The sequence below is a fragment of the Saccostrea echinata genome, unplaced genomic scaffold (assembly GCF_033153115.1).
Source record: "Saccostrea echinata isolate AGI-Se365-2 ecotype Australia unplaced genomic scaffold, CSIRO_AGI_Sech_v1 ptg000018l, whole genome shotgun sequence".
NCBI classification, from domain to species: domain Eukaryota; kingdom Metazoa; phylum Mollusca; class Bivalvia; order Ostreida; family Ostreidae; genus Saccostrea; species Saccostrea echinata.
The window spans coordinates 1530048-1543089 of NW_026889767.1; the positions used below are offsets into that span (position 1 = coordinate 1530048).

Genomic DNA, 13042 nt, shown 5'->3' on the forward strand with positions numbered 1-13042 from the left:
AAAACTATAATATATACAAGGTTAGTATCGAAAGCGAAAAAGAATTGCCTACTGACATAATCTGAATTCATGATTCTCTCATTGAAGCAAAATGTCCGACCTTCTATTACTGTCAACAGTGTCGGTTCGCATAAAGCTTCCTCGAGTCAAAGCAAAATGTTTTATATCACAGTACACATGAATGATTTTAAAATAGATAAGGAATTTAAAGTTTGATACCTTGAAGCTAATATAGACAATACAAAATTTCCATTTTATCTACACGTATAGGAAACAACGAAGGATACATCCAATATCGGGGGATACTCGCACACACTCTCTTGTTTAAAATAAATATTCCATATACATTACAGGAGAGTTGAACGTACACCATTGTAGGTTCATTTTCAATGAAATATATCTGCAGTGTAATCGATGTTTCATCAAGTTCAAATTGTCAAAGTCGCAAAAAAAAAAAAAAAAAAAAAAAAAAAAAAAAAAAAAAGAAATAAAAAATAAGGGAAAGGGGAGGGGGTAGTAGTCAAAAATTGCATATAAATGTACATTTAAATCAACTTGGAATTTTTATGTGTGTTTGCATTTCAAAACATTATTATTGTCCCAAGCACGAAAGACGCTTGAGAACTTAATTTACGGAGAAAAAGGGCGAAGGGGGAGGGGGTGATTTTCCGCTATAAATTCCAAACGGGTAGTTAAAAAATTTGACCAAAAAAAAAAAAAGATTATTTTTGCAACCAGCTACATGGAGAAAGTTGCTTTTTTTTTTTAAACTAAAGGATAGATTTTTGTAAAAAAAATATATATATATATATATTTAAAATGAAAAATACTGTACACATTAAGACGAACCATAATTTTTCAGTTAAAGTTCTTTAAAAAAAAATTGTCGGTATGTACGTCTACAAAATTACTTAATTTGTATGTTTATTTGATCGAGGATTTTATAGTTAGTTGATCTTAAATTTCTTTTCCTTGTGAACAGCCAAAGGAGGGTGTGTTAGTAACTTTTGGATCTTCCTGTCCAAATACAACTCGAACGATTTTTGTCCAAATTGTGCATCGAATAGTAGATATAGTCATACAAAAATAACGAAAATTAGAACACAGGAACTTTTTGGTTTGGGTGTGTTGTACGTCCTTAAATGCTTGTCTTTGTATTTTACACGTATGTTACCTCTATAAAAATATAAGTGAGGAATTTTTGAGTGCCCTTCTTCTTTATCATTGTAGGCATCTGGCTATTTCACAATATTAAAGAAAGTAAAAAATCATAAACGCAAGTCAAATTCATTTCTAAACACATAGAAAATGTCAATATGCAAGATACTTCTCAAAATCGCAGTAGAGAAAATGTAAGGAAAAAAAATGGCAGCAAGGTTAAAAGAATGCATACAATATTCTACAGATTACAGATACTCACTTACCTTGAATTATTTTACAGGAATAGATGTTACTTAACCAAAGACATGGGTAAAAGTGATATGTTTTATTAAGTACCAGATATACAGCCTAATGAAAACTTCATGGACAAAGCCATAGCCCTACCCCGTCCCCCTTTCAAAAAATAATTCCAGTGTCAGTCTCTTAGAAAAACGATAATGTGCATTGCACATGTTACTTAGTATGCAGGCAATCAACTTTTTAACCTTTTGTAACAATCTTCAAAACAATTTAACATTCTTTTGTTTTAATCCTTCGTTTGACGCATATGGTAAACATGATATATATATATATATATATATATATATATATATATATATATATGATATGATATATCAATCTCGCAAAAAGAGCTGTGGCATTTCTTCGTATAAGTAACATCAAATTTAGGTTACACATGGATTTCTGTACAACAAATAAGCCTAAAATATATATGTTGTCCATACGCAATATACATGTATGTCGCATTCGTTCTTACGTTTAAATACACAATGGATACATGAATATTACGTAAAAATTTAAACTTTTAACCACGATATGATGACAGAGATTCAAATAAGGAGAAAAATTTAAAATATCATATCTGATTTATTTAAATTTTTATTCACTTCTTTGACTGTTTTATTTGAAGTATAGGGGATGAAAACGAATAACCCTTTCAATATTAATTTGAAAAAAAACTTGAAGGCATTACATCTGCCTCAGTAGTCGATCATAACTTGTAAGTTAAAGTCTCTCTCTCTCTCCATTTTGTACATGTATTCAGCTGATATGTTTATTCTTATTTTTTTTTCTGAAGTTTTTATTTATTTATTTTATTTTATTTTGGTGTAGCGAATTTACAAATATTAAGTAAATGTGTAAATAATGTAGTTGGAGATTTAAAGTTCAGCAAAATTAATTTTACCATTCCTACATGTAGGTATAGTCTATTCTGAACACACAAAAAAAAAATGTCTTAATGAAACTTACTCCTCAATCACACAATTAAACTAATAATATTTTAGTTTGATTTGGATATCAATAATGTAGCACAAACACGATTGAATAATGTACAACTTTATTTATTTATTTTAATTAGATCGTTGAAAACTAACCACATAATGAAAAATATGTTGAGAAAAATACCTATGATGAGAACCGTAATTATACAGTAGAAAACTGTATAAACTTTTGCATCTCTACAGCTCTCTGACACCTTGTTGATTGCTTTAAGAATACATAACACAAACAAAAAAAATGATTCCTGGAGATATATATATATATATATATATATATATATATATATATATATATATATATATATATATATATATATATATATATATATATATATATATATATATATGACTGATTTTGAATAGAAATGAAATAAATAATAAATCCCTTAAATATAAAGAAATCGTGTTTTCTTTGGTGCTTAAATATGCGACTTTATTTTGTTTTCTATATAATTCTATACAAAATTTTGCATATATTTTTAACATCGTGACAAAATCTTACAAAGTTCTCCCACTTTACCTGGTAAACATTAATCATGTTACATGTACTTATTGGAATATAAATCTATGAGAAATATTGCAGATTTCTGAAAAAAAAAGTTTGTTTGTGTTATTTATTTATCCTTAATAGAAAAGAAAAGATACATGATCAACAACATCTGACAGATTTATATACGTGTTTCATTGATAATGTATCATGTTTACATGTACCTCTACCATGCCCTACAAAGGAAGAAAAAAAAAATCAAACAAGGTACTAACTAGCTATATTTCAGAAAATTGTTCTAAGATAATGCTGTATCCAAATATAATTTGATTGAGGAAATAATATAGGAAAGTAAAATCTGTACATTTCGTCCTTTAAAATTGTAAACATTTCTTTTTCACATTATAATTATATATTGAACATGTAAAAGTAAAATTAGAACAAACGACTTATGAACCATATTGACGGAATGAAAAGCATTTTCTGGAGGAGGATATAACATAAATACTTGTCTCTACCTTGACTTTTAACTTCAAATCTTACTAATACGAGTTTTTATTTGTTTTTTGTTTTTTTCCTTTCATGAGGTCCTTAGTGAGCTTGAAGGGCTGCTTGAGATCTCTGCCACTTTCCTCAACTTTGCAAGAATAGTAGTCCTTCTTTGCTTTGTGAAGTAAGGCGCTTGTCCGCGTACGCTGTTCCTTGTACAGCTGGTGATGAATTTCCATGCCCCGTACATCGCCCTAATCCCTCCATTCTACACCTTTCTTGTTTAGATTCACGCAGCTCCTCACTATACCGAGGTGCGTGCGGTCTTACGATGACAGATTTATTTATCGCTGGAGTAAGCTTATCTACAATGAGTCTTATCTTAATATGGTACAAGCATACAAGGCTGTCATAAGTTTGTTTGTCCTGAGGGAGAACTAGATTTTTCTTTGATTTCATTTCGTAGATCGGTTTTGCTGAAGGTCTGGATTTTACGAAATGTTATTTCTTTCCTTTCTGGATCTGTTCTTTTCTTTTTTTTTTCTTTTTTTTTTTTTTTTTTTTTTGGACGGAGAATGTTGCAAGAATAACCAAATGGTCGCATTTTTGAGTTGCCTTTACTGTCATATAGGTGGGGATCTTTAACAATTGGAACACCAGAATTGCAAAGTATATTAGATGTTGACCTGGTGATTAGAAGGTCTAATGTCTTTTCACATGAGTGGGCTCGTTTATGTGTTGAATAAAGTTCCTATCATCCAGAATTTGTGGAAAACTAGATGCATGACGCTGATTTCGATCATCGATATGGAAATTAAAATCACCAAAGAAAAGCAACTCCTTAGACGATCAGTGGCGAATCAAGAAATTTCGTAACAGGGGGCGCAGTAGAAGGCAGAGGGTCTGGGGGGCTGCATTGAAACCCCAAGTGGGTCTAGGGCAAGGCCTTGGTGGGGATCCGGGGTTGACAAATACTTACCAATTAGAGATGTTTTTCCTTGATTTTAGGATAATGGACATATAAGTTCTACATACAAAAAATTCAAACGGGGGAGAGTGCGCATGCCCAACATGTAGACGGACAAGATTTTCTGAGAGGAAAGTTTTTACCTAAAAACTCGAAATTATTGAAATCCGAAAGCCTAAAGTGCAGTGACTTTAATTCTGATAAACTTTGAAGTATTATGTGACAACTTTTGAAAGAATACATAATGCCAAACATTGGGAAAATGTTCTGTGTATTTTCGGTAAGTCAGTTTACTTGGTGAGTGATACTCATTTTGTTTATGACTGTACATGTAAACTGTCTTTATCTTAACAATGACGGATATCTCCAAAAAACGAGGACTAGATAAAATGGACAGTGGAGACGAGTGTATGGAACACGGCGATCAAAGTAATCAGAAAATGGAAGATTTTCAGTTAAGGGATATTATGCAGGGCATTACAAGTATTCAGACTACTTTGGCCAATTTTATGTTACGGCTCGATGGACAAGGACGACACATAGATGAAATCACAAAAGAAATCAGAGCAAAAAATGGCATACAAGAAAGACTAACTGTTCAACAGCAGGCCAACGACACAATATACCTTGTGACAGAACTGCAGGATAACCAGAAAAAATGGAACGTGAAATGAACAGACTCAAAGATTATGTAGTTCGTCTTGAATACCGCGTGTATTCGCAAAGTAGCCAAATAGTTGATCTCAAGTCAAGATCAATGGAAAATAACATTATTGTTAGTGGACTAGAGGAAAAAAAACCCAGAGAGGAAGTCGCCAGAAAACTTAGCAAAAATTCTGAGAAATGTATTCATATCGGAAATGGAAATCGAGGAGACAGTAGTAGATGAATTACAAATACAGAAACTCTTCCGAATGGGAGAATATGATGCTCAACGAAAGTTTCCTAGACCGATATGTTTGCACTTTGCTGATAAGGCTCAAAAGGATCTTGTAATGAAGCACATAAAAGTTTTAAAAGAAAAGAGTCGGACATTAGAATTGCCCAACAACAACCAGAGGAGATACGGGAAAGAAGAAAACAATTATATGAAGTTCAAAGAAAATATCCAGAGCGAAATATCGAGACGAAAATGAAGGGGGACAATTTTTTTTTTTTTCACTCAGAGTAATTCAATCTACAGAGAGAAAGTAGGATCTCTCCCCACGGCAGACGAGGTGATTACCAGCGACGCAGTCAAGATTACTGTTAACCCAGGAAAGTCAATTGAGGATAATGGAAACCGGTTTATGGCACATTCCACCCAAGTCGATTCCTATAAACAGATCAAACGATCACTGGTGGAAATCATGCGTGTCGAAACCGTACCAAGTGCGAGCCATAACGTTTATACTTACCGTTTCAGAAGCAGTGATGGGATAATCCATGAAGGTTCAAATGATGACGGGGAACATGGGGCAGGACGGCTATTACTAAAACTGCTAGCTGAAAATGAAGTTAACAGCGTACTGGTGGTTGTGTCTCGATGGCATGGAAACAACATTGGACCCCGTCGGTTCTCCCATATTAAAAAAGCAGGCCTCAGTGCGGTAAAAAAATTACCAACTTCAGTTTGACACCATGAAAAATAAACCCAGTGTTATGTATGATTTTAGAACTGATTAATATTGAGTTCTTGTTTTTATCTAAATTTATCTTACAGGTTAACTATATTTAAAAGGTAAAATATGTATTGTATTCCGGAATTCTTTTTTCCAACCTATAATATTCCCGTAATTTTTGAAACATACTATTTCCTGTTTTTGCTGCTCGTCTTTCTCGATAATATATTGGCTCAAACTGTACGCAGTATGTAAGTTGTTTTTTTTTCCTCAACATGTCACATAACACGGAGGGATCTGTATGCATTGTCTCGTTTGTTTCATATAGATACATAACCTAATTATTAAAAAAGATTACAATACACCACTACTGGTTTCCCTTGAAAGAGAATAAAAAAAAATAACAAAATTTTAGTTCACAACTTGCTGGGTGAATTCACATATTTTTCTAAAAATAGAAAAGACTCTGTATGCTGTATTTCCTACACCTGTAAACCCACTTTCATTCTTTTTAAAGGTGGTTAGTGTTAACTCTTTAGTACTATCAGTCATATGTTTTTGGTATAAACTTTCTACTCTGAAAAACAACAAGGCATGTTTTCTCAGACAATCCACATAATTTTGTATATACACTTTTGTTATCTTTTATTTATCTGTTTGTTTCTGTCTTGTATGGGGTCAGCAATATTTTCATCCATACTTTTAAAATATTTATGGATCATAATTAGAAGAAAAAATTAGATTGATTATTTATCATTTTGTATTATTTGTAATATAGAAGAATTGTTTTCACTTGCTGACACCACCCCTTTTTTTTTGTTTCTGTTGTTTTTTTTTCTCTCTCTCTCTAAACAACTTTCATAGTGTATAAAAGTAGATCAGTGTAAATAGGATTAAGACAAGACAGAATATGTGTAATCGGATGTTAACTTGTACCAAATGATGAAATTTATGTTATATAAATATACCTATGAAAGTGTTATAACAATTAAAACAAGAAAACATTGATGTAACCATCAATTGTCGCCCGGGAAATTAATAAAGTAAACAATGGAAATGAGTCTTGATCATCAAATCGCTTCGATATGTGTGAAAAAGGCATGCGTCTAAATGATAGAGACGATAATATTTTGAAAACTTATAGTCGGATGAAAAATAGAAAATCGAACAAAAACGATACCCTTTTAAACTTTATCAATTCCTCAAGTAAATGTTGGCTGCATAAAATATAATTTGAAACCAGACACATGCATCACCTATTTTCAAAAATGTCTTTCACTTAAAGAATATAAAACACAAACTGTGTAAAGTACTTTTTTTACGTTTTTATACAATAAGTAAAATTCGATGTTCTAAAAAAGGGACCAGTCGTTTTTTTCGATAGTAAATGATAAGCAACTTTATATATTAAATATGAAAAACATATATATTTTTACAGATTCACTTTATGGAAGTAAATATATTGTGTATCTCGTAATTTATAAAGGGAAAGAACATTCTGATTAACAATCTTTTTAATGTTTAGAAAACCTTTAATTCTGAATAACTTCTCCCACCTCAATCCCCATATACCAACATTTAAACTTATATGTATAGAGCAGCCCGGTCCTCCGGTCTGCAAAAAAAAAAGAAAAGAAAAAAATCAAACGGGGGGTGGGGGGTGGGGGTGGGGGGCTCACGCCCGGCGCTCCGGCCCTGGATCCGCCTTTGACGACTTAAAATTTATCAAGATAGCATTCACACTCCATGAGAAATGCATTTGTACTGAGACAATTTTGTTGAGAAGGCCGAGGTCTGTAGATTACACACAGATGCGGACGTAAGTCAAAAATGTTCATTTGAAATTCCATATGTTCGAACTGATGAAAAAAGAACTACGCACGGTAACTCCCGATTCCCGCCTACATTTTACAACCATTTAATTCAATATTGATGACAATTGGGCCATAAAATCTTTGTTTAATACAAAGAACAGTTCAATGGCAATTGATTAATTATTTTAATTCCAGTGCTAAATAGTAAAATATCCCTAATTCCAGCTCTTGAAATAAGGGGGGTAGACGATATTTTCCACTGAAATCGGGCTATAAAGCATCACCATATTCTGAAATAGTCTTGAATATGAATAAATGTTTCTTAAATCTTTTCTTATGTTTTATGCATATAAAATTAAGCATATATATTAGTAAAATATAATGTTTCAGTTGTAAAGCACTTGGAAATTGCTGAAAAAAAGCATTTTTGTCGTTTTTTGTATATAAACATATGTCCCCCCCCCCCCTCCCCCGTGAAACACAAAAAGCTTTGGTATGAATTTGTGAAATGACAGTCCATATTACTCGTAAAAAGGAATTTTTGTTTCACGGGGGGGGGGGAAGATGTTTTAAAAATATTTTCCTTTTTCCGTTGATTTCTATAGTGAAAAACACGAGTTTTACAAAAATTTTTGAGTTATCTCTCGTTGTTTTCCCAAAGAAGTAATGTTTAATGAAAATCCATATCAATGTCAATGTAAATATTAAAAATCATTCGAATATCTTAACTTTTGAAATTTGACTTGGAGGTAGGCGGGAGAACAATACTATCGTTCGCAGTTCTTTAAATCTTGAGAATGGATCGGAGAGAGTTTGATTCCTTCTTTGAAAATAATAGCAATTCCACCATCGGTGCAATCATTACGATCACACCGCGGAATGTTATAACCAACTGTCACCAGGTTGCGAAAAACACTTTCATCAACGTTTGTGCCCAGCAGTGTTTCCGTAATTGCTAAAACGTCAATGTTTTCATCAAGAATAAAATTTTACAATAATCAGGCTTATTTTTGAAAGACCTGCTGTTAAGGCTGCAAAGTTTGAGCAACTTAGTGGAAGAACGAATTTGTGTTATTTCTGTAAGAAATCGGACAGTCACGTACGACTGAACTGTGTGTCCTAGCGGGCCTTGTACAAGAAATATGGGTAGGAATGTACATGTAAACTGCTTTTAGCTCTCCTTGACAGGATATACCTGGAAAATATTATCATAATTAACACCAGATGATTTCTTATTTGTATGTCTATAACTATTGCCTGTACCTGATACATGTAGGACTTTAATGTTCCTGACAGATCGAACACCCAAGATATGCACCAGGTTCTCAGGCACCAAATTATAGTTGATGTCCCACAGGTCTCAATAGCCCACCACAGACTGTGTGGATATGTCTGATGATCCTGCGTCCACCCTTTGTACCCCTTCGTACATGAGAATTTTCCGTACAAGCTGTACAAGCTGTCACATCTGCAATACTAAAGAGTACTTATTATTTTCCCATACGACTCTATACAAACCTTATGCCCTCTCAGTAATTTACCATATCACTTTCAGACAAATCCTTAGCACCTTTTGAAAATTCATTCTATGCGCTAACAAAAAGCTCCCAAAAATATATGGTCCCGAGGCGTTTATAGGTCAAAATTGCAGTTGTTTACAACTTATAGCGATCGGCAGTAACACTCTGACACTCTGCAAAAATTATCAATCCCCACTCCTACAATCTCGCCTGATATTTCTATATTTTCGGTAATATTTCTACATTCCATCATTTAATTCAAACATTTATATTTTTACTTTAAATGAATCCCACTGTGGGACGTGGAGACCGGTCCTTCGGATGAAACCGTATAAACCGAGGTCCCGTGTCGCAGTTGGTGCTGGCACGATAAAGATCCCTCACTGCTCAATGGCCCTAAGTGCCGAGCATAGGACAAAATTTGCAGCTCTCCACCGGCAAGTGGTGGCGTCTCCATATGAGTGAAAAATTATCGAGAGGGACGTTAAAACATACAAACAAACAAACTTTAAATGAAGAAAAGTACATATCTGAATTCAGCCAATCAGGTAACGCACACTATTCAGTATTCTATCCTACTTTCCATAATAAACAAAACCACGTGTACATCCGGGGATTTGGTACCCTCAACACATCGTACGGCAAATATATATCATGTCGAGTACGAAAATATCTGGAGCGACTTACCAACAAACACAACCACTAGAAAAAGAGGAATAAGGGTATAAAGATTTATTTCATTGAAAATATTTTAAACTATTTCCCTAACTGTGACACGGCGATATTTTATTACAAATTGCAAAACTAACGACACATCTCTTTTCAAGCTCACAAAAACCGGGCACCTAGAATGAACATAATATTAACGATATTCTTTCTTTCACTAGATCATCAAATTACTATTCGAACTTAAAAAGCCCTTTGTTGCCATTAAATTTGAATATGAAGTCTAATGGTACACAACGTATAGTTTTGAAAACTATTTGTCCGATAATAGTAATTTCCTAAAAAGAATCACAATTCCTTGTAAAGAATGTATTTTTTATCTAAAAAAATTGCCAATATTTCCATTTTGAACCTTAACTGTACTGCGTATATCCATCTATCTATCTATTGTGAACATACATGAAACAATGGTTGACTCATATATTTGATAGTTAGAAAAATAAACCATAGCCTCATTGCTCAATTGACTGAAATTTTGACCTCTTTCCCTAAAATCATGAGTTTTATTTTTTAATAATTTGTCAATGTTTTTGTAAGCATAGGTATGTCCAGTCGGCGCAACCTCAAATATAACGTTTTTTTCTACCTGAGTGTAACTGAGAAAAAACTCTTTTGATATGAGATTTGTCATAAAAATATCCCGTTATTTCAGGCATGTGGTACGACACAATAGTTCGTAAAGTTTGCAATTTTTACCCCATCTTGTAGGTTCTATGCAATTTTATCGTAAATTTTAAATGGAGTGTCCAAAAAATGAAGGGCTTGAAAATGACGTCAAAAAAAAAGGGGGGGTCTTTTTCAGCACCCTATAAAGTTTCGAACCTGAAAAAAAACTGTTATAGATCTAGGAAATGTTTAAACGGGCTACAGTAAAATAAATTGCTTCCAGAGTACTTTATATGCCCAAAAAGATTCAGATATTAGATAGTTAATGTTGGTTTGTAGTCAGGGTGTCTAAAGTCAATCACGCTCAAAAGTGACGTCGATCATATGTGGTAGGAATTGAACTCCAACAAGCCAAGTATTCTGGTATAATCAAGTGAGGATCTTTCCGTATATGTATAGATCCGTTTAAAATATTATATGCATTGAAAGCAGCTGTTCATGACATTGTACAGACATATAAACAAGGCGGGTCTAAGTCTTTACTTAACTCCAGGTAATCTCATCAAGTTATGTGTAAAAGGTAAAGAGAGCGGACGTTGAGAAACAATGACGTTGTCGGACATCATGAAACTAAATGGCGACAGCGCCGGGTGATCATATAATATTATTTTATTTCAGAATAATATGGCAAATTTTCAAAGCATCAATTAAGCTAAAATTTTCATCATTTCTTAAACTTTTCTTGTCTTATGTTAACTTTTTTTTTATAAATGTTGTAAGCACAGACTACATAGTATTGATTTTATCGCATCAGTCAATGAACTCTTTGATAACCCCTCATATTTACATTTTAGACGAATATTCTAATAGAAATATTACACAAACGGCCCGCCGTTCACTATTTTGTGACATGCAGTGACCTAGAACTGGAAGTTATTTGGTCGTGAAAGACATTTGAATGTTAATATTGATTTTCTGCGACCAACTTCAGAAAATCTCTACAACTATCCATAATAACAGAACAATGATCGATATCGAAAATAATCTAACTGTTCTGTGAGTTCATGATTTATGTTAAGTCAAAAGCCGTCTGTTAAAGTTTACATATCTTCAATGGAATTGCGGGTTAAAAATGCAAGGCAATTTTATTAACATTCAAACCAATCTTCACACCGAATGACGATTTAATCATCTAAGGGACATCTTTTGATTAACAAAAAAAATATCCATATCTTTTAATTACTTTATCTTTGTCATCGCTATCAAGCTGGAAATTCCGAAACCAGCCTCACTGCGACAGAAATATGAAGGCAAGATATTATCTCGCCGTATGATTCGGTCACGCTATGATCTCTGACCCCCTAGTAAGTTCATACAGAAATTCTCTTCACTAGTTTCATTGAAGAAAAATATTTTCAAATGTAAATATATACATAAATGACTATCAGAGAACTATATCTTTAAATTTATTTGAAAAGGTTTTCATTTTAACCCTAATACAAAACATTTTATTTTACATACATGGATCATTGTGCAGTATATCACCTTTTGCATGATTTTTACATGTATAGGTACTTTAAACTTCGAAACACATTTGTGGGGTCATCGATCTGAGTATTTAACCCAAGATACAGATAAAGCATACGGAAATGAAAAGACTTTTTAAATACATTTGTATGTTTCTAGAGATTCCAATTAAATAGTTAAATACAAAAATTAAGAAAACATTAACTTAAAAGTTACCGTCATATCGCTTTCTGTGAGGTCATATCCTATCAAAGATTTTGTCAAGTCAGAATACAAGTATGTTTCCTTAAGATACCTGAGTAGCTGAACCATTATTACGTCACAGAAACCAACAAAGTACCATTTTGAGTTTCTCTTACATGCTACAGAGGAAAATCACTTTGTTGGAGTGTGTTGGAGTGATATACAAGATAATCAGATAATAAGAAATACTTTATCTTCTCAATTTTGATATCACAGTGGTTGAGAAATCTAAGAGTGAACGTCACATCTCGAATGACTTTTTGATATTTCATCCATATTATGGTCATTGATAACATCTACCTGATGATACATTTGATGATAATTAGTTATATACTAGTACGGTACGAAATTATGTGTGAACTAAGGAGAGAAGACTGCCATGTTGAGAAAATATCGCGATTGCTAAATTTCCCCACAATCCTCAATTTGTGATGATTTCCAGATACATTGGCTCCAAGTATACACACTATAATATCAGATTTAGTTGCTGAAAATGTGTCAATAAAATGTTTGCAATTTCATCGTGAATCTAAATGTTTTGAAAGAGATATACATGTAAATTCACATTCAAAGGATTTTAGTACTTCAGAATTGATGAATCTGACAGAAGTATAAACATGT

The 13042-nt window shown here is 32.9% G+C and overlaps 1 pseudogene; it reads left to right on the forward strand.

Moving 5' to 3' along the window:
* The first annotated feature begins 4851 nt into the window (after nt 1-4851).
* On the forward strand, nt 4852-6000 carry LOC133189488 (protein IMPACT-B-like; annotated as a pseudogene).
* The last annotated feature ends 7042 nt before the right edge of the window (nt 6001-13042 follow it).